This window comes from Phascolarctos cinereus, unplaced genomic scaffold (assembly GCF_003287225.1).
Source record: "Phascolarctos cinereus isolate Bilbo 61053 unplaced genomic scaffold, phaCin_HiC Scaffold_8;HRSCAF=390, whole genome shotgun sequence".
NCBI classification, from domain to species: Eukaryota; Metazoa; Chordata; class Mammalia; order Diprotodontia; family Phascolarctidae; genus Phascolarctos; species Phascolarctos cinereus.
This window is the reverse complement of record NW_027556291.1, coordinates 59,804,709-59,827,456: the sequence shown is the minus strand read 5'-3', so window position 1 is coordinate 59,827,456 and position 22,748 is coordinate 59,804,709. Positions and strand designations below refer to the sequence as shown.

Below are 22,748 nucleotides of genomic sequence, written 5' to 3'. Positions count from 1 at the left end.
TGTCATACAAATTTAGAGTTGACTTTAGGTGATTCTTTGTACTGCATATTGCATTCAGCAACACTAGAATGGCTCAAAATGTTTTGTTGACTATCATAACCAAATATTGCACAGAAAAATGTGGACAGACGAATAGCAACTCAGCCAAGGATAGAGGCACATGGGAACATAGACCTGCATCAGAAGAGAGGTCTCTTAATATTAATAAAGAAGGCCTACTCAGGAAGGTGGAATTAGAACTGTGACCACCGGCAAACTTGTGGGACAGCTTCATCAATTCATTCTTATTACCACCGGGAATAATTAAGCCTTAAGCATACCAGCGTTGCATAACAGGAGCCATTCTAGTTTTAGAGCTGGGAGGGAATGTTTGTACAGCCAACAAGGACAGCATGTAATTTCTGGTGCTAATTTCCTGAAAGCTGAGGAAGAAGCATGAGTGGAGGGAAGGGTCCACATTGCTGTGTGACATTGCTTAATATTGTAGGGGTGCTATTTGTACAAGAGAATTTACAAAAAGTGTGTTCACTGCTATTAAAATATCTGCTAATTGTGTCCAAAACTGCTCTCTCCAACCCAGGGAGTTGGCTTGTTAGCCAACCGTCAGGTGGTGGGCTGAAATCATGTTTCTTTGACTCTTCACTCAGAAATCATAAGATGCAGGTGAACTATTCCTCTAATGGAAGGGTGGGGGTTGGATGTGCGTGTGTGGAGCTGAGCACACTGGGTGGAGTTAAACAGAAAACCTTGCATCTGTCCATCAGGTATTCCTGGGTCACAAACCCAACATACCACAAGCTTCCCTACCACAAGCTTTAGTTGCTGAGGCAACCACATGGGTCAGTCTCACTAGTGTATTCTGCTTTAGTGGTAGAGCCCCCTTGAGGACTCAAATGAAAGCTGATCCAGGAGTAATTATATCCTCAATACTAACCTCATGGGAAGGTGAGGGGCAGTTGCCAGTGGTGAACTAATGGGACAGTGCTCCCACTGCATCCAAAGCCATCTCTAGTCATCCTGATCTGTTGGACCCAGATGGCTCTGGAGGAAAGAGTGAGATTGGTGACTTAGTAAGGCTGCCTCACTTAAATCCAATGCACTTGCAACTCAAGACATCACCTTCTCGATGTCATCGGTCCTCTTCAACAAGGAAGGACAAAACAGCAACAATGGGACAGGTCATAAATCAGGTAAATCAAGGAAATCATCAAGAGAAGGAGCAGGAGGCAGGTATTATTAATCCATCAATTTAATTGATCAGTTAATCAAGTGGATAATTAATTAATGATAATCTCCTTCTCCTCCACCCCAATTCCTTAATCAGTCTCTGATGGTCAGGGTCCAGTGGCCTCCTGTCCCACAGTTGTGGTCTGAGAGGTTGAGACCCCTCAAAGACTGGAGTACAGAACAGGATCGTCTGGAATGAATTCACAGACTCAAGCATTCTCTGAGTCAAGTTGGCAAAGATTCATTGTTACGCTATATAGCGGGCTAGGATTCTTAAGGAACCTACTACCTTAGAGGGGTGCAGTTAAAGTTTATATAGGATAAAATATAGTAAAATGTGCCAAATATGCTAACTAGGTGATTCAGGGTGGGATTAGGGAATGGTTAAGGAGTGGTCAGTTCATAAAGGAATACGCATTTTTTGTATCGACTGGGCAGGCGTTTTACCCATAGCTCACAAGGAAAGGCCCACAAGAGGGGCCACATAGAGATGTGGTTTTAGGTCTGCTACGTCATTAAGTTAACTAGCCGTCAGAGGTAACTGAGAGTTGTCCAGTCTGCCACCAGTCAATATCTTGCTTGACAAGATAGATGTAGGGAGTATACATATGTCTTAGGTCTAGAATACAGATAATGAGGAGTCCAGGATGTAGATAATGAGGTAGGGTGGTAGTAAAGATAGTCTAGTGGGTAAGAATATCTTTATGACCCAGTGCAAGGCCAGTTCAAATTGATAATTCCTTCAGGTGCTGTCTGCAACTGCACCAGGGAGAGATATAAGGGTCTTTCTGGGGCCCACTCATGAGTATTTGCTAAGCACAGTGTCCTTGAGTTGGGGAGAAACTGCCAGGGATAGTGTTTCTGAGGCTAGAGAGAAACATGGTCATGGAATTGGGGTCCTAGCACAAGCACCTAAGCACCCCATCACCACTACTCTGAACATCTCTTTCTTTCTTTCTTTCATTAGCTATGGTATATTGCCTGTCCCCTGAGCCACTATCTTCTCAGGAATCTACCTGTCACACCATGCATCTTTCTACCATATTGGTCCACTCACCTCTGAGGGTGGATGAACAAGGACAAAGTAATTTCCTAACTAGTTCCCTGCTCCCTGGAGATGCCTTTGGTTGCGGGTCAAGTGCCTGGAGAAAATGAATGATTCTGGGGAGAGAAAATACTATGGACACCTTCTCCATATGAGTGATTGTAATGAAGTGACTGTGAGGATTTAGGGCATCTTAGTTGTTGGTGGTGCCCCTGTGTTTGTAGGGCCGGCCATAAAGAAAGTGTAACTCTTATTTTCTCATGTTTGGGTAGAAAAAAAAAGAGAGGGGTTTCTGGATATATGGCAGGTAGGTGGCGCAGTGGATAGAGCACTGGCCCTGGATTCAGGAGGACCTAAGTTCAAATCCAGCCTCAGACACTTGATACTTACTAGCTGTGTGACCCTAGACAAGTCACTTAACCCTAATCGCCTCATGAAAAACGAAATGGGAATGTATCTACCAAAATGATCCATGAAATACATAAATGCAACTATAAACCACTTTGGGGGGAAATAAAGACAGATCTAAATAACTGGAGAAATGCTAAGTGTTCAAGAATAGCTTGAGCCAATATAAAAAAAGTAAGAATATTACTTATATTACTTGACTCATTAAATGCCATCCCAAATTACCAAAGCCATATTTTATGGAGCTAGAAAAATAATTTTGATATTCATGTGGAGGAATAAAAAGTCAATAACCTCAAGGCTAATAATATAAAAAATGTGGCAAGGAAAGGGAGTTCTATTGGTAACAGACTTCATACTATACTACGAAGCAGGGATCACCCATTTGTTACTGGGAAAAAATGGAGAGGTCAGCAAGTGGAACAAATTAGGTACACAGAAACAAATAAATACAGTAACATAGTGTTCCAGAAACCCAGAAACACCCAGTTACAAGGAAATGGCTATTTGATGGGGAAAAGAAAAAAACTTCTGGGAAAATTGGAAAGCAGTTTTGGCAGAAATTGGGTATGGAAGGAAAATTGGAAGGGTAACAGAGAAATGACCTTTCAAGTCTATAGATAGGAGAAGAGTTCATGACTACATAAGTGATAGAGTGGATCCCAAACTATAAAATAGTGAATTTCCATTATACAAAATCAAAAAGCTTTTGCATAAACTAATGTAATACAGTGAAAATTAGAAGGGAAACAAGTAAGTGGAGAAAAGAAATCTTTGCAGTAACCTTGGGTTAATTTTTCATATTCAAGATATAAAAAGAATTGACCCTTCATCTCCTGCAACCATGGGGAAAAAGAGAAATGCCATTCCACCAGATGCCAGGCTCCTGCCTTTGAGGTAAGGAGAGAAAGTGATGTTCCATCAGGGGAAAGTTTTCTCCTTCCCAGGGAAGAAGAGTAAGGTTGTTACATCAAGTCTCTAGCCTGGTATTCTGACTTGGGAGAAGGAAAATAACACCGTGCCTTCCACTCTGAGAATACGTCCCTTTGCCTGACCTGTCTAAAGTCTCGACAAAATTGTACCCAGAGGCTACACCTGTTAGGACAATGAAAACTTACCTGAAAGCATCTCTCAGTGATTAACAAACTCTGGACCTTGGTCATATCCTTCCCATTCCATTGATTTTGCTCTGCCTCCCTCCCCCCTCAATACTCAAACTTAGTTATCCATTCTCCCCCTTCCCCCACCACACATCCCTCCACATGATTCAGCTCAATGTCCCACTCTAAAGCTCCCTACCCCTTCCACTGTGCCTTCTGCAATGCCCGCTCCCCAGGTAACAAACTTGCTTTCAACTGAAATTTCTCTCTTTCCCACTCTGAGATTTACCTGGATCCTTCTTGATGACACAGCCTCCCTGGCCTCCCTTTGAAGCATTGGATATACTTTCATTCATTCAAACTACTCACTAATTAGATGGGAGACTTAGAATACTACTTGCTTTCCACTGTCAATTCCAGGCTCCCTTCTCCACCATCACTCAATAGCTTCTCCTCTGAGAATAACTCAATCCATATCTACCACTCAATCACAAATATGGTACATGCTGTCACTAGGCCTCCAGGACACTGCCCTTCTTTCCTTAATGTGTTCATGTCTGGCTCACAGTCTTTCTCTTCTCCCCAACTTCTGCCCTCATATTAGGAGGTGCGGGGCGGGGAAGGAAGTGTATAAGGTGTAAGGAAACTGGAAAGGTGAGGGTGAAGAATTTATGAAAGTCTTTGAATGCCATAGAAGATTTTATATTTGATCCTGAATTGATAGGGAACCACTGGATTTGACTGAGTAGAAAAGCAGGGGTGGGAAGGGCACATAGTCAGACTTGTGCTTTAGGAAGATGATTTTGAGAGCTGAATTGAGGACAGACTGGAATAGGGATGTACTTGGGGTACAGACCCCAGCCATAAGGCTATTTCAATAGCCCACTGTGTGAATTATGGAAGGCCTGCACCAAGTTGGTGAGAGTTGTTATATATGAGAGTTGTTACAAAGGTAAAATTGACAAGTCTTGGCCAGGTTGGGGGTGGTGAGAAGGTCAAGACTGAAGGATGATACTTACGTTGTGGACCTGGGTGACTGGGAGGATGGTGGTACCTTCAACAGTAATAAGGAATTTTGAAAGGGAAAAGTGTTGAGGGGAGGGGGATAGAAAGAGTTCAATTTTGGACACACTGAATATAAGATGTCTACAGGACATCCAGTTGGATACATGCAAGAGGCAAGTTGGAATGTCAAGACTGGAGGAACACAGAGAGGATCAGATTGGACACATAAATGTGAAAATCATCTGCATGGAGATGTTAATTGAATCCATGGGAACTGATGACAGCACCAAGTGAAATACTATCGAGATAGAAGGGAAGGCAGCCCAGGACACAGCCCAGTGGGACACTCAGGGTTACCAGGTATGACCTGGATGAATACCCAGTTAAGGATACTGAGAAGGTGTGGCCACGGTGTGGTGGTCGGGGGCAGGTGCTGTCTTTTACCTTTCTTTGTATTTCTAGTGCTTAGTACAGTGCCTGGCACATAATAGGCACTCAATAAAAGTTTACTAACTAATTAAAAGGAGATCCTGGAAAAAATGCTGCCACAAAAACTTAGAGGGACAAAAGTGTCAAGAGAAGGGTGAATTATTGTGGTAAAGGCTGCAATGTGTTCAAGAAAGGTCAGGACTGAGAAAAGGACATTGGATTTGGCATCTTAGAGATAGTTAACATTAGTGAGAGACATTTCAATTGAATGATGAGGGCAGAAGGTAGACTAGAGAGATAAGAAGAGAGAGGAAAGCAAATAGATGCGACTATTGTAAGTAGCTTTTTCAAGGAGTTTAGCCAGAAAAGGGAGACAATATATGAGATGATAATTAGAGGAGATGGATGGATCCAGGGAGAGAATCATTTAAGATTGACTTGGGACTGCAACACTAGCTTTATCATCTTGTGGGAAAAAACTAGTCACTGTATAAGTAGGGAAGGAAGAGGCATGGATCAAACCCATGTTGTGGAGAAATACTGGTAGACATTAATTCTCTCACACAGTACTCAGCATTGAAATTTTAAAATACCTGGGTGAATTTGGTACCAGCCCTTTACCAATTCAATTCCCTGTCAAAGGTTTCCAGATCCGGGAGAAAGAAGTGAAATGGCATTTTGGGCCATGCCTTTCACTATTTTGTTAACATAGCAAAGCAGCTGTAGGAAGAATGAGGTTTTCTGGGAAGTGATCTCTGTCGACATAGATTTTGCGGAGCATTTGTCTTTTTTTCTTTGGTGATGATAGATGATACATTATTGTCTGTCATGATGATAAATGACCAGTGTGGGTCTGGGTGATATACATAATGGCTTTTTTTTTTTAAATCACAGAAAGCTTGTACCTGATGGGGTCATTTTTCAGATGTGTCTGTTTCTTTGTGACCCCATTTTGAGTTTTCTTGGCAACGATCCTACAGTGTTTTGCCATGTCCTTCTCTAGCTCATTTGATAGATGAGGAACTGAGGCAATGAGGGTTAAGTGACTTTCCCACGGTCACAGAGCTAATAACTGTCTGAGGTCAGATTTGAACTCAGGAAGTCTTCCTGACTCCAGGCCCAGCATTATAGCCACTATGCCACCTAGCTGACTGTGGCTGTGTTACCATGTCCCCATGGGGACCCTCTGATGCATATGTATTATTAGATTTGGATGTTACCTGAGAGGATGTCTGGCAGTGCTTTCCAGTGTCTTTGGTGCTGAAGTGATGGTTTTTATATCTCTTGATATCTCATCTAACCTACACTGTTGTATAGATCCTTGAAAACTCATTTCAGGAAAAGGTCAAACTGAGATAAGGACTTCTCACATTGCAGAGAGTAGGATGTAGACAGGAATTCCCAAAAATAATTCAATTCAGTCCAATAAGTGGCTGTTGAATGTTCATGAGGTAAAATTGGATAGTTTTTGGAAATGGCTTTTCTTTTACCATTTAAAAAAGAAACTTATTCCTCATCCTTCTAATCTTAGAACATCTAGAGAGATGAGGGTACACTGGTGAGATAAGAGGATAAGGGGCAGCAGAATCTAATGGCTACACCAATCAATTCTGAGTCCCAAAAATCTGGGTTCACATCCTACCTGACTAGCTGTGGACCCTTACTAGCTGTGTGACCTCTGACATCTCTCATTGCCACTGTTAACAGAATTTTACTGAGCCAGTCTGTAACCTGGGAATTCTCAGAGCAGCATAAAGCTGGCCTAGAGACAGGAGTGCCAGTAATCAAATAGGGGTGCAAATAATTCGTTTCATTATGAGGAACAGATTTGCAAATCGGAAATTCTCCTGATTGCAATTCCACCTTGCTACAGTGAAGGCAGACATTACATACATAAATCACAAGTGGGAACGGAGGGGGGAAGGTGGATTACAAATAACGATTTGCTGGTCCTGAGTGGTTTCCCACAACGAGCCCACCAGTCTACAATACGGGTGTCCTGGAGTCCTGTGGAAACAGGATTGTTTCAGGTCCTTGGGAGGTTGTTACTTGGTGGGTCACAGGACCAGTGTTGTGTGACTGGAACTGGCTCTACAATCTTTGATTCACTTCACTTAAGGAACACAGGCACAAGAATGCAGTGATTATGAGAGCTTTGTCAAGGGTTTGATTGATCATTTCAAGCTGCATTGCAAGCTTCTGACTCGCGAGTCAGAAGAGGCAACTCTGCAAAATCTAATCTATTAGTATATTCATCATGCATATCATGTTGATTAATATGAAAATCATCATTCCCTTCCCACAACTCTGGGGTTCAGGTTTAATTAGTTGACTTTTGAGTTCCCTTCCAACTCTATCTCTGATCTTAAGGGTGATTTGGGGCAAGTACCTTGACCTCCCTGGGCTTCATCTTCCTCTGTAGCAGTAGGGATTGGACTCTGACAGTGCTTTGCCCTGGAGACTTAAAGCTATGATTTATTGGACCCATTTGGTGGCTTGAGGTAAGGACTCAGTGAAGAGGGAACTGAGGGAGCAGATAGAGAACACACATAAGACACTTGAAGGAGAGGCTTTGTTCAGGATGGAGGCCATGGTCCAATGAGGAGAATAGTGGATCTGGAGTTAGAGGAGCCAGACTGGAGTCCCTGCTCTACTACTGCTACAAGGACTACATCAAGAGTCTCCCTCAGTGTCTGATTTTTGTATGCTCCAGGGTTAATTTTTCTTTTACACTATGCTTAAGCTTCCCTGATTTGACACTGGTAACATCTTGGCCAACATTGGTTAGTTACTTAACAAATATCCTTCATGGCTAAGACCAGCCATTTTCTTGTACCTATTTCCTCCAAGTTTTGTCCTTGTCAGTGGGCTACATTAATACTCTGCCTGGTGCATGGCCTCTGGGCTTGCTTGCTAATCCATCTCCTTGCACTCACCTGCTTGGTGAACCTCTGGTATGGCTGCCTCTTTATCATCCAAGTAGAAGAGCGTATTCGTTGGTCTCCCCAGCTTCTGGAGGCAGGGGTGACCTGAGATACAGTCCTTGTGCTGACCCTCAACTCTCAACACCTACCACTTGTATTTATTGAGGGGGTTGAGTCTCCATCCTCTAGGCAAGTTTCTGAGAGTAGAAACTGCAGGCAAAGAAGGTGTCAATGGAGAGATTTTCCTTTTCTGGGAGTCCTCCATAGCCCTCAGGTGTCCAGTCCCTATCCCTGCAGCTGTCCGATCAAGATACCTTTTTCTCTGTCTCTAGGGCTTCTGGCTAGATGCCTGGCCCTCTCAGGTGCTCTGGGTCCCCTGGGTGATGCTCCTAGTGGGTAGCGCAGCATGCTGGAGCTTGAGAGGATCTCCAACCTTCTACCTCAACTCTCCTTTATTGGAGCGGGGAGTAGCCCAACAGCAACTGCCTCCAGTTTCCTACAGCCCAGGCATGATCAGGGGCACACGTGCATCCATGGTTTGGTGTCCCTGTGTCTCTCCCAGCCTCTGGCCTGATTTTGTCTCCTCCTGCCTGGGAGAAAGGAGGCTGAGACTACCTCTGCCTCAGACCACCCCTTTCCTCCTCTGCTCTGAGGGTTGTCAACAATCAAAGTCGTATTCAGAGCCTGGTGGTCTGCAGCTGCTGTGCTCTTCCCTTATGTGGAGCCCAGGATACCCCACCCCAAACCCAGCCATCCTTGCCCTACCCCTCCAGGTTTTCTATAAAGGGGCTGACCCCTGAAAACCTCAGGCTGAGCTTAGGTGTGGCACCTCTCCCTTTCCACCTCCAGCAGCCTGCCCTCAGGAACCTGGGACCCTGCTCAGGCCCAAGCCTTTGTCCAAGTGGAAGATGCATTATGGCCCCCTCCCCTTGCCAGACTGAGTAATAAGAGTTGAGAGATAGGATTGGGGGGGGCTCCCCACTCCTCTGTTTATGACATCACAGAACCCCCTTCCCTCTTTTCTCCCTCCTCCCTCTGCTCTGGGTGGAGACTAGCCCTGCCCCTACTGTGATATCACTGTACGTGCCCCTCCCACCCTTGATCAAGGTCAGTCCTCTTTGCCTCTAGAGGGGAAGGAGGAGGAGTAAGTGGGGGAGGAGAATGAGGATGAGAAAAATGATGAAGTGGAAGAGGAGGATGAGGAGGAGGAAGAAGAGGTGGTGGTGGAGGAGGAGGAGTGAGTTCATTAGATCTGTTCAGCCCTAACCTCCACCCCTTCCCCTCCCCCACCACACCCTTCCTTCACCCAGGGAACCCAGAAGTTCCTACACATGAGTGTGTATGAGGTAAGTCTACACTTCTGCCCCAGCCCCTCCTGCTGCCCCACCTGTCCCTCTGCATCCCCCTTATATTTTCTTCTGTTTCCTCTTCAATCTTCTCCTAATCCCCCCCCCCATCCCAAATTGGCTTGTCTTAGTGCCTCGGGGCATGTGTGTGGGCAGTACAATTCTGACTATGATTCTGGAGGGCACAAATATTCTCTTCCACCCTTTCCCCATTCTTTTTGTGTGGAAGGGCGAAGACCCCTACCCAAATTGACTACTCAGGAGTCGCTCCAAGTAGGGTGCAGAAAATTTATTAGAATCTCATGAGAAGCGGGCCGAAAGGACAACAGAAATGCTCATAGCAGGAGGGCCACTCCCCTGAGCGCGTGTGCAGTTTTTATACATTTTAGACAAAGAACCCCGAAAATTCCACCTTCTATACATTGTGATTGGCTAAATAAACTTTTCTTTCCTTATTTGGACAATGGAATGCGGTGACTGAGGTAATGGTATAGTTTCTCCGGCCACATATATTCCAATTCCTTTTTAGGACAATGGTATGCAGCCCAGTCCTTATCTAACATCACATGACTGAGGCCTCCAAGGCTTCAGCTAATCGAGCTAACAGTATTAGTACATACCAGACTGTGAGTTCTTCACCTATCTCATACATTTTCAATTCCATTCAAGGTTTTCTTAAAGGAATCCAAGCTACACGAGGCTTCTGTCTGGTAGTTTTGAGTAATTATTTATTAAAAGCATCCCTCTCGGGATATTTAGATTTTTTCCCCCAACTTCATCAAAACATACGTTAAGGTAATTTGTTATCCCAATCAAAAGAACTTCAAGTTGGCTAATGGTGACAGGGTTTTCTTGGGTCAATTTCTGTCAATTAGTTAAATACCTACAGGTTTGGGTCCATAATATAGAGATATACAACCAGCTGCTCTCACCTTGTGTGTCTGTGTGTGTGGGGGGGGAAGGTGGTGAGGGTGGTGGTGACGATGGTGACTTCAGCATATCAGGAAGTTTAGTTACCTATGGGAACTTAGCCAAGATCTTACTTTCTTCTAGAATTTTTCCAAGTAGTATGCACTACCTGAATTAAAAACTGGGGGTTTTGAAAAGAAATTCCTGACTAAACTGTAAAACCTGGGATGCATCAGTCCCAAGCTGCAGGTTTTCACTGGTCCCTGCTGGCAAGTTTTTACTACTTCCCCTATAGTGGGGTGCCAGTCCTGTGGTGCTCATAACTGGGTATCCCTCTGTGGCCAGAAACTTCTGAGACAGTCTAGGACTCTTTCCCTGCCCTTCTTCATATCATCTCTTTTGTTTGGTGTCATTTACTTTAATGATATATTTATTTTTTCTTCTGGTTTCAACCAGCACCTGATGAAAGGGGCATTTCCATGTACCTTGTTGTGGAACAGAAAGAGGAGACTGTCCCTGAACCTGCAGATCTCTACAATTTGCAGACTGAAAGAAAAAACATTTTTTATTCATTTATTTATTTTTAGTTTTCAACATTCACTTGCATAAGCTTTTGAATTTTAAATTCCCCCCCCCATGGCTTGCAATCTGATATAGGCTCTACATATACATTCCTATTAAAAATATTTTCACATTAGTCATGTTGTAGAGAAGAATTAGAACTAATAGGAGGAACCACAAGAAAGAAGAAACAAAACAAAACAGAAGAAAAAAAAGAGCAAATAGAATGCTTTGATCTGCAATCAAACTCCATAGTTCTTTCTGTGCACGCAGATAGCATTTTCCATCATGAGACTTTTGAATGTATCTTAGATCCTTGCATTGCTGAGAAGAGATAAGTCTGTCAAAGTTAGTCATCTCACAGTGTGTCTGTTACTGTGTACAATGTTTTCTTGGTTCTGCTCACTTCACTCAGCATCAGTCCATACAAGTCTTTTCCAGGTTTTTCTGAAGTTTGCCTGCTCATCATTTCTTATAGCACAATAGTATTCCATTACATTCATATACCACAACTTGTTCAGCCACTCCACACTTGATGGGCATCCTCTCAATTTCCAATTCTTTGCCACCACAAAAAGAGCTGCTATAAATATTTTTGTACATGTGGGTCCTTTTTCTGTTTTTATGATCTCTTTGGAATATAGTGCTATTGCTGGGTCAAAGGTGTGCACATTTTGTAGCCCTTTGGGCATAGTTCCAAATTGCTCTCCAAAATGGTTGGATCATTTCACAACTCCACCAACAATGCATTAGTGTTCCCATTTTCCCACATCTTCTCCAACATTTATCATTTTCCTGTTTTGTCATGTTAGCCAATGTGATGGGTATGATGTACCTCAGAGTTGTTTTGATTTGCATTTCTCTAATCACTAGTGATTTAGAGCATTTTTTCATATGACTATATTTAATTCCTTTAATTTCATTTATTTTTTTCCTCTGAAAATTGCCTATTCATATCCTTTGACCATTTATCAATTGGAGAATAACTTATAAATTTGACTCAGTTCTCTATATGTTTTAGAAATGAGGCCTTGATCAGAGACATTGACTGTAAAAATTGTTTCCCAGCTTGCTGCTTCCCTTCTAATCTTGGTTGCAGTGGCTTTGATTGTGCCAAACCTTTTAAATTCAATGTAATCAAAGTCATCCATTTTGCATTTCATAATATTCTCCATCTCATGTCTGGTCATAAATTCTTCTCTTCTTCATTGATATGATAGTAAACTATTCCTTGCTCTCCTAGTTTGCTTATAGTATCAATCTTTATATTTAAATCATGTACCCATTTTAATTTTATCTTGGTATAGGGTATAAGATGTTGGTCTATGCCTAGTTTCTGCCATACTATTTTCCAGCTTTTCCAGCAGTTTTTGTTAAATAGTGAATTCTTATCCCAGAAGCTAGAGTCTTTGGGGTTCATCAAAGAGTAGATTAACAGTCATTGACTATTGTGTCTTGTGTGCCTAACCTATTTCATTGAACCACCACTCTATTTCTTAGTACCAAGTAGTTTTGATGATTGCTACTTTATAATACAGTTTAAAATCTGGTAGAGATAGACCACCTTCCCTTGCATTTCTTTTCATTAACTCCCTCTGTATTCTTTTATATTCTGGACCTTTTGTCCTTCCCGATGAATCTTGTTATTGTTTTTTCTACCTGTCTAAAACAATTTTTTGGTCATTTGATTGGAGTGGCACTGAAATAAGTAAATTAATTTAGGTAGAATTGTCATTTTTATTATATGAGCTCAGCTTACGCATGAGCAACTTATATTTTTCCAATTATTTAAATCTAACTTTATTTGTGCGAAAAGTGTTTTGTAACCATATTCATATAGTTCTTGGGTTTGTTTCAGCAGGTAGACTCCTAAATATTTTATAATGTCTATGGTAACTTTCAACGGAATTTGTCTTTCTGTCTCTTGCTGTTGGGCTTTATTGGTAATATATAGAAATGCTGATGATTTATGTGAGTTTATTTTCTATCCTGCAACTTGCTAAAGTTGTTAATTATTTCAAGTAGATTTTTACTTGATTCTCTAGGTATATCATCATATCATTTGCAAAGAGTGATAGCTTTGTTTCTTCTTTGCCTATTCTAATGCCTTCCATTTCTTTTTCTTCTCTTATTGCTAAAGCTCATGTTTCTAGTACCATATTGAACAACTGTGGTAATAATGGACATCCTTGTTTCACACCTGATATTATTAGAAATGCTTCTAGCTTATCCCCATTACATATAATGCTTGCTGAAGGCTTTAGGCAGATGCTACTTATCATTTTAAGGAAGACTCCATTTATTCCTATGTTCCCTAGTGGGGTTTTGTTGTTGTTGTTGTTGTTGTTTTTAAGCAATTGGGGTTAAATGACTTGCCCAGAGTAACACAGCTAGTACATGTCAATTGGTTGGTCTGAAACCAGATTTGAACTCGGGTCCTCCTGACTTCAGGGCCTGTGCTCTAACCACTGCACCACCTAGCTGCCTCCTGCCCCAGTGGTTTTTAATAAGATTGGGTGTTATATTTTGTCAAAAGCTTTTTCTGCATCTATTGAGATAATCATGTGGTTTCTATCAGTTTTGTTGCTGATATGATCAATTATGCTGATAGTTTTCCTAATATTGAACCAGCCCTGCGTTCCTGGTATAAATGCTACCTGCTCATAGTGTATTATTCTTGTGATAAATTGCTGTAATCTTTTTGCTAATATTTTATCTAAAGTTTTTGTATCTATATTCATTAAGGAAATTAGTCTATAATTTTCTTTCACTCTTTTGACCCTTTCAATTTCGGTATCAGCACCATATATCTGTGTCGTAAAAGGAATTTGGTAAGACTCCTTCTTCACCTGTTTTCTGAAATAGTCTATATAGAATGGAATTAATTGTTCTTTAAATGTTTGAGAGAATTTGCTTGTAAATTCATCTGGACTTGAAGATTTTTTCATTGATGGCTTGTTCAATTTCTTTTTCTGAGATGGGGTTCTTTAAGTATTTTACTTCTTCTGTTAATCTGGGCAATTTATATTTTTGTAACTATTCATCCATTTCACTAAGATTGTCGAATTTATTGGCATACAGTTGGGCAAAATACCTCACGATTACTGTTTTAATTTCTTCTTCATTGGTGGTGAATTCACCTTTTTCATTTTGGATACTGGTAATTTGGTTTTCTTCTTTCTTTTTTTTAATTAAATTATCCAAAGGTTTATCAATTTTATTGTTCTTTTTCATAAATCCAGCTCTTAGTTTTATTTATTAGTTCAATAGTTTTCTTAATTTCAACTTCATTAATCTCACCTTTGGTTTTCAGAATTTCTAATTTGATATTTAATTGGGGATTTTTATTCTGTTCTTTTTCTAGTTTTTTTAGTTGCATGCCCAATTCATTGATCTCTTTCTCTATCTTATTCATGTAAGTGTTTAGAGTTATAAAACTTCCTTTAAGAACTGCTTTCACTGTATCTCATAAGTTTTGGTATGTTGTCTCATTATTGTCCTTCTCTTGGATTAATTGTTTCTGTGATTTGTTGCTTGACCCACTCATTCTTTAGAATTAGATTATTTTGTTTCCAATTAAGTTTTTCTCTATCTTTCCATAGCCCTTTATTACATATAATTTTTATTGCATCTTGATCTGAAAAGAATGCATAATATTTCTGCCATCCTGCATTGGATTGTGAAGTTTTTATGCCCTAGGACATAGTCAGTTTTTGTGTAAGTGACATGTACTGCTGAGAAAAAAGTATATTCCATTCTATCCCCATTCAATTTTCAATATCTAACTTTTCTAAAATTCTCTTCACATCCTTAACTTCTTTCTTGTTTATTTTGTTGTTGAATCTATCTACTTCAGAGAGGGGGAGGTTGAGGTCCCCCACCAGTATACTTTTTCTATTTCTTCTTGTAAATCTCTGAACTTCTCTAAGAATTTGGATGCTATACCACTTGGTGCATGTGTAGGGTGTTTATGAACCCCCTTGTAATAATCAGTCAGAGACTTTTCTTAAGAAAGGCAAAAAGGAGTTTTATTGCTTTCTCATGAGAAAGGACATACCCTGTGTTGCTTAAGATGGCACCAGCAAGGGAGTGTGTGGGCGTATAGCTCAGAGCAAGTTTCTATAGACCCTAATTCGGAACCCCCACCCACCGACTGGCTCTTCTGCCCATTGGCTGGGCTTCGGAGCTCACAGTCTAAGTACAGAAACTTCTCCCCAGCACCAAGGACAAAAAGGGCACGAAACAAGGAATGGTTTGCTTCAACAACTAGGGAGGGGGCCTGAGGAGGGATAGAATTCAGGTGAACAGGATGTGGCTCTGTCACCTGATCTACTCGTGACACCCTGCTTTCTCAGTGAGGCAGCTTCTGAGAAATATAGGGCAGGGTCAGCTTTTACCCTACACGGGGTTGGGGGGTGGGCTTCACTATTTCAGCATTCCATTAAGTGCATATATGTTTAGTAATGATATTACTGCATTGTCTATGGTGCATTTTAGCAGAATGTAGTTTCCCTCCTTATCTCTTTTAGTAAGATCTATTTTAGCTTTTGCTTGGTCTGAGATCAGCATTCCTACTCCTACTTTTTTTTTTACTTCCACTAAAGCGTAAAATATTATACTCTAGCCTTTTACCTTTACCCTGTGTGTATCCCTATATTTCAAATGCATTTCTTGTAAACAACATACTGTAGGATTATAGTTTTTAATCCATTGTGCTGTCCATTTCCATTTTACGGAAGAGTTCATCCCTTTCACATTCACAGTTATAATTAGTATCTGCCTTTCTCTCCATTCTATTCCTCTATCAACTGTTTATGCTTTTCTTTCTACTTTTCTCCCTTTCCCTCCTCACTAGAATTTTGCTTTTGACCACTGCCTCCCTCAATCTGCCCTCCCTTCTATTAGCCGCCTCCCTTTTCTTTCCTTTTTCTTTCCTTTTTCCCTTACTATTTCTTCCCTCCCTTCTATCTCCCTTTCCCTTTTTTTCCCCCTTTCCCCTCCTACTGCCTATATGGCAAGTTAAATTTCTATACCTGAGTATGTTATTCCCTCCTCGAGCAAAATTGAATGAGAGTAAAGTTGAAACAGTACTGATCTCCCTCCTTTCTTTCCTTGTACTGTAATATGTCTTCATGTGATGTAATTTACCCTTTTCTGCTTCCTCCTTTCCTCTTCTCCCATTACAATTCCTTTTCACCACTTCATTAGGTTTTTTATCATCACATCAAAGTCAACTTAACCCCCCATGTCTATGTATATCTCTTGTAAATGTTGTAGTGAAGATACTGTTCTCAACAGTTATAAGTATCATCTTCTCATGTAGGGATGTAAACAATTTACTCTTATTGAATATGATAGTCATTTAAGATCAATTGAGTCCTGATAAGGGCCAAAAACCTGAACTAACCTTTTCTCTCTGAATGAACTAAAAATACCCCTTCTTGTGTCAGCAACTACAGGACCAGATGGAACTGACCAGCATGCTTCTTGTTTGTTATCACTAAGGACTGGATACCTAGGACCAGACACTCTCTTGAATGGTGGGACTTTTCTTATCTTTGTATCCTATGGACATATGTTATGTAGGGGACACATAGATATCCTGGATCTATAATTTCAATTGACACTTTGACAACCTATTCAACTAAGAAACTTCCTTTGCCATGCTATATGTTAAAAAACATATGGAGGCTGTATTTTTGTTTTAGTAACACAGACATCCTGAGTCAGGGTTTAAATGTCCTCCAAAAATTGCTTGAGTCAATCAGAGTTAAAGCTCTGATTCCATGTACATGTGCTACTTAAAGGAATAAAACAATATGAATTTACTTAACACCTAGCTTGTCTCTTTAACCAACTTTCAGGTCGACAGTAATGGTGCTATGACTCAGATTGGAACTGAAGAAGTAGGAGAAAACACCCTACCCCAGCAATGCTAGTGGCTCTGGCGCCTCAGGATCTGTTTGTTTTTTTTTTCCTGGAGTCCTAACCTTGATGGAGTCGAGTAAGTTTCTTCTAATTCCAACTTCCAAGGACCTCCCACTAGTTTGGTTGAAGTCTGAAAGAAAATTCCCTTTAAGTTAGCTCTGGGGTCAGGGATCAAGTTGAGGTTCAGAAACTCTGGCTACTCTATCAGGTCCCCTCTGGTAAGGATCAATCTAGAGAAATTGGCTGTGGGTCAGAAACTGAAACTAGAAATCCCGCTAACAACACCACCTCTCACATGTCAAGCCATTGCCAATCTGGTGATCACAAGTACTGCTAGCACTAATATCAATTAACTAAAGATAGCCCCAAATTATGTTGGCCACAATAGGGGTTCTTTTGACCAGTCAAAGTTACTCTATCTTAAAACTGAATTAAGTTTAAAGGCCAATAAAACATCTAGCCAGGAGTGGGAATGTTTTCATCATTGGGTTGCTGAGATGGCTGAGGGAGAAGAAAAGGCAGAAGTCTCTTCCTTTAAGGCTCACAAAGCTGCTTCAGCACTCTTTCCCAGACACTGAATAATCCCCTTCCTCCTCTCCTTTTCCCTTAAAGGCTATGGTCCTGATGGGGACTCAGATCCCCAAACTTAACTTTATTGGGACTTCCCCCTTTAAATCTGCAACCTCAGGGGCATTCTGAGGAAGGCTAGCAAGATCGTTACACTATCAGGTCTTGTTTGGATCCTTGCAAATTCCCCAACCTCTCTTCCTCAGAATAATAATAATCATAGCCAAGTCATGTTGGGGGTTTTCTAACAAGCCTCTAATTCCCTCTCTCTGTGTCATTAAGTGCGAACCATGTCACTATGTTTGTACTGTATTGTCCTGTCAATTTGTCTGTCGGTGTGTGTTTCTGTATCTGTGCCTGGTAAGATTTAAAGTGCAGGCAGCCAGAGAATTCTAAGGGCTGAAGCTAGGGAAACACCAAGCTGTAAAACTCCTTTCCTTGTGGGTGCAGGCCTGGCCAGCCTAGACTTACAGTGAAAAGTTAGATGCAGCTAAAGACGTCTTAGTCCGTTCTGGAGGTTTTGAGATTAATCATTAAGAAACTGGAAAGTTGTTCGTTTGGGGACTGTTGGAGAAAACTTCTGAGACTGGGGGTAATTCCAGGAGCTCACCCTCTGCTAAAACACCTCCTCCCAATTCTGATTCCTCAGCATTCCCCACTCCCTCTTCAGAGATAAGCATCTTAATAAGGGGACTGTAAAAGAGAAGAGAATGCTGGAGAATTGTAGGGAAAACTTAAATTAGCCTTCCCTATCTGGCAAAAGGAGGACAGGGGCAGCTAACACAGACTAGCAGTAATAATCTGCTATCAGCCCTATGCCCCTGGGCACCTTGCAGCCCATCCTTCTAGGCAAGGCCTGGCAGTAGCATCCAGGTTCAATACATTCTGCCCACCCTGACCCAGCAGCTGCAAACCGCACCAGCCTCAGTAAATTATGCAGCTGTGGGGAGGAGAGAAGTGGACAGGTCAGAACTATGATGAGATTCCCTAAGCCCTGCCACCAAAAATTATCACCACTGGCAAGGCCCTGTTATCAGCCACCCAAACCCCTGGAAGGCGTGGCAATAACATTATGAGATTAGAAGCCAACTTCTACTCTTGGTAAGCCTCACACTTCTCTGTTCCAGTTTTGTAATTTATGGCAAGTTGTTTTATCCCTGTTTGCCCTGATTCCTGATTTGTAAAGGGAAAAATAATAGTGGTTGTTGTTATGGGATCAAAATGATATGATGATTGTAAAGTGCTAAAAACAATGACTGGCATATGTTAGACAACATTATTTTTATCTCTCTAATGCAATGTAATTTTTCCATACCTGATAACTTTGAAGTGGTTTTTAAATACCAGGAGTAATAAGATCAATAATTTCTATATGTGGTAATCTGGAAATGCAACTGATGTCATCTGACGTTTATTGTTTGTGTTATTACTATGTTTCTAAACTGTATTGTATTTCTAACACTCTCTTAGATTGTAAAATTTGAGAGATCATTGTGAGGTAGAAATGGTACATATGGATTGGTCTTTTAAAGGGATGTGATAAAATTGGATAATTTGAAAATTGTTAACATTTAATGAGGTATATTTGGTTATAAGCAGGTAAGTAATTGGTTCTGTTACAAGTTTTAAATACCTGATAATTGTTTATGGTATGGTTATATTTCTGAGATTTTTTTATATGTTGTAATCTGGTAAACAAATCATATCAGCTATGTTGTTGAAAAAGCAATTTCTCTTATAATCTAGAGATGTTAGATCAAGAATTGTTACCCCTCCAAAAAAACCAGTAGGGGAGAATGTATGGGTTAGAATAAACTTCCAAGTTTTATTTGCTTTTAAGAAGTTGTTTCACCGAAAATTCTTATCAAATCTGTGTAAAAGTTTCCTGTGTTGTGGAATTCCTCAGTAAATGAGAATCCTTGAGATATAATTTGGAGATTTATGGACTACCACCTTCACTATCCATGTGAGATTCCAGAATGTAATAGTTTTTCCTAATTTCCAGTTATATATTTAAAGACAAAGGAAAAAAATACAGAATAAATTTTTAAAGGCTTGATAATATTTGTTATTGTGATTAGGCTAATTTAAATGGGTATGTTCTTCATGCATTATAAAAACTGATTTTTTTTCTCCATTACATACACCTTCTTGACTAAGGAACTTTGTGATATCTAGGAATTTAGTTTGTATAGTATTTTGGGAAGTTATTTATGTTACTTAAGGACATTTTACATCTCCAACTTTAAAGGTTTATTTTCACTTTAAGGTGGAAAAGAAGGATATCTATCGCTTTAAAAATTCCCAAGAAATGTTCTTCATAGAAGTTTAGTGATTATTCTTCTTAACATCAGGATAAATTTTAAACTGTTTTTAAAGAAGGGAAATACTTTTAGAAAAAATGTCTTGTTTGATTGTTTTTGAAGGCCTACTATATTTTCATTTGCAAGATAACATATTGCTAAATTATTGTAATGAATTGTAAAGCAGAAGAGATCTTGCTGTTTTGATCTGAATCTGTAGTCATTCCATGGCCTAAGCAAGAGTTAAATTAGTGTTAGAACTTATAGGTATAAGATTAAAATCCTGAAGTATCTCATTCTTTCAGAGTGAGTGTAATTAGAGAAGAATAAACAAGCTTGTGAACAAGGACATAAATCCATCAACTTATGAGGTTAAAGTTAGTAACCTCTTTGTTTTGTTTAAGGACTAGGATTCCAATATAGTTATGTTAGTGAAGAGTAGTAACTTATGAGCTCTTTTGTGTTAACTGAATGGGAAATCTAATATTATTTTTAATCTGGAATTAGAACATGTACAGAAATGTATACAAACTTCTGCAGTTCTCAAGATGTTTCTCATCTCAAGATGTTCCCATTGTTTAAAGGAATTATGAGAGCAGTAGTATTTTTCTGTGACCAGTATTTTATTGTTACCAATGTGAGATTAAATTCTTATTATCTAGGATATGTGACTTTGTGGGACAGCAATTTACTATTGTTTTGAGCTTTGATTACCAGGATAATTGTCTGAGGTGTCATGAAGCCAATAGTAGAATGGCATGTGCTGCAAGCTGAGAACTGATAAAGGTGGATGTCTGTGCCTAGGAAGAGTTTTGAGGGCGACCTTGGACACAGCCTAGCTACATAGGATCTTCCTGACTCTATTTCCCAATTGTGCTTTTCCTTTCTGAAAAGGGAAATTCTCCAGCTAATTAATCCTAAGCCCTGCTTTTAACATCCAGTGACTACATGATTGGCTATCAGATACGACTCATGCCTGGAATCAAATAGAGCTAAGGAAGTTCTTTCCTTCTGATATGATATATGACCTTGTCCCTCTGGAACATCTCTGAGTTACCATAATAGGATGAGAGTATGAATAGCTTACAATTTTAACTTACATTCATGGCCAAATAATAATAATATAAGGATATCATCCTCCTAAGGAGGAAATATTGAGACAAAGTAACAAAGATGTAATGTGATAGATGTCTAATTAAATAGGATAGCAGACTTTGAGAAAAGCAACAGGATTAGGCTGATTCCTCTAAGAATTATATACAGATATGTATGATTGGCTTCCAAAGTGTATCTGTCATGGAAATCCAAGCTTTAAGCATGTTTAGGTAATAAGATCTCAAATTTAGATTTTTCACCAAAAATTGTATAGGATAGTGGTAAAAGTAAGTGAAATTATTTCTCCTTTATTAAAGTATCTGGTAATTTTAAAAGGCAGGAGAGCTCATTTTATGGTTGGATCTTCACATTTTAAACGATTCTTATACCAGGTACAGAATGTAGGTAAGAACAGAAGGAGCAGATGATATCCAAAATGGAGAACCAAATTTTAGTGATTGTACTAATTTGTACTAAAACAGAGTTATCTGGGAAATTCTAAACCTAAACCAGAGAAGCAGCGCTCCCTTTTTGAACTGCCTATGAGTTCAACCTATTGTACATGAGCAAGGAACTTAATGTTAGTTAACATTGGTAATAATGATTGTATTGATTTGTATGGTTCATGTTTAAGGTTTTCTTGGTTATCTTGGTGACAGATAAATCTCCCTTCTCAAAACTAGTCTATTGTGAACCCTTTAAGTAATTTAATCTGTACCTGACTTGATGTAATTATGCAGTTTTGTGAATTATGAGAAAACTTTGTTGTGTTGTTTGAACCTAGCCCTGCGTGGCTGGGAAAACTGAACCATCTCTATGTGTCTTTAACTAAAGACTTTTGTTATGCTATTTTCTCTCAATTATCAATTCATACATCTTCTAAGAGCCCCTATCAGGTCTATGTGACTACTCCCATAGCTGCCAGCTTCTGGATGTGGACTCCAGGATCATCTGAAGACACCTGTTCCAAGTGCACATCTCTTCCCACCCCCTGAGGAAGAAGAAGGTTTTTCCCACACCTTTCTTTCATCTACAGGTGAAGCCTTCAGCTTACCTTTGACCCAAAGGAGGAAATGATAATCATTTAAGATCAGCTGAGTCCCAATAAGGCCCCAAAACTTGAACTAATCTTTTCTCTCTGAATGAACTAAAAATACCCCTTCTTGTGTCAGCAACTACAGGACCAGATGGAATTGACCAGCATGCTTCTTGTTTTTTGTCACTAAGGACAGGATACCTGGGACCAGACACTCTCTTGATTGGTGGGACTTTTCTTGTCTTTGTATCCTGTGGACATATGTTAGGTAGGGGAAACACAGATATCCTGGATTTATAATTTCAATTGACACTTTGACAACCTATTCAACTAAGAAACTTCCTTTGCCATGCTATATGTTAAAAAACATATGGAGGCTGTATTTTTGTTTTAGTAACACAGACATCCTGAGTCAGGGTTTAAATGTCCTCCAAAAATTGCTTGAGTCAATCAGAGTTAAAGCTCTGATTCCATGTACATGCGCTACTTAAAGGAATAAAACAATATGAATTTACTTATCGCCTAGCTTGTTGTCTCTTTAACCAACATTCAGGTTGACAAATATCCTGTTTTTCCCCCTTTTCTGTTTACCTTTTTATGCCTCTCTTGAGTCTGGTATTTGAAAATCAAATTTTCCATTGAGCTCTGATCTTTTCATCAGGAAAATCTAGAAGTCCCCTATTTCATTGAATGTCCATCTCCTCCCCAAAAAGATTATGCTCAGTTTTGCTGGGTAGTTGATACTTGGTTGTAATCCAAGCTCCTTTGCCTTATGGAATATCATATTTCAAGCCCTCTGATATTTTAATGCAGAACCTGCAAGGTACTGAATAATCCTGACTGTGGTTCCATGATATTTGAATTG

The 22,748-nt window shown here is 40.0% G+C and overlaps 3 long non-coding RNA genes across 4 annotated transcripts in view; 2 read left to right on the top strand and 1 right to left on the bottom strand.

The window, feature by feature from the left end:
• The window catches only part of LOC144454986 (uncharacterized), a 269,329-nt gene that overhangs the window by 41,772 nt on the left and 204,809 nt on the right, over nucleotides 1-22,748 (bottom strand). The gene's annotated exons all lie outside the window — the stretch shown is intronic.
• The window catches only part of LOC110203686 (uncharacterized), a 222,437-nt gene that overhangs the window by 152,198 nt on the left and 47,491 nt on the right, over nucleotides 1-22,748 (top strand). The gene's annotated exons all lie outside the window — the stretch shown is intronic.
• LOC144454979 (uncharacterized) lies at nucleotides 9,296-22,397 on the top strand. Its single transcript, XR_013483561.1, has 2 exons — nucleotides 9,296-9,484; nucleotides 16,819-22,397. It is a non-coding gene; the product is annotated as an uncharacterized LOC144454979 (long non-coding RNA).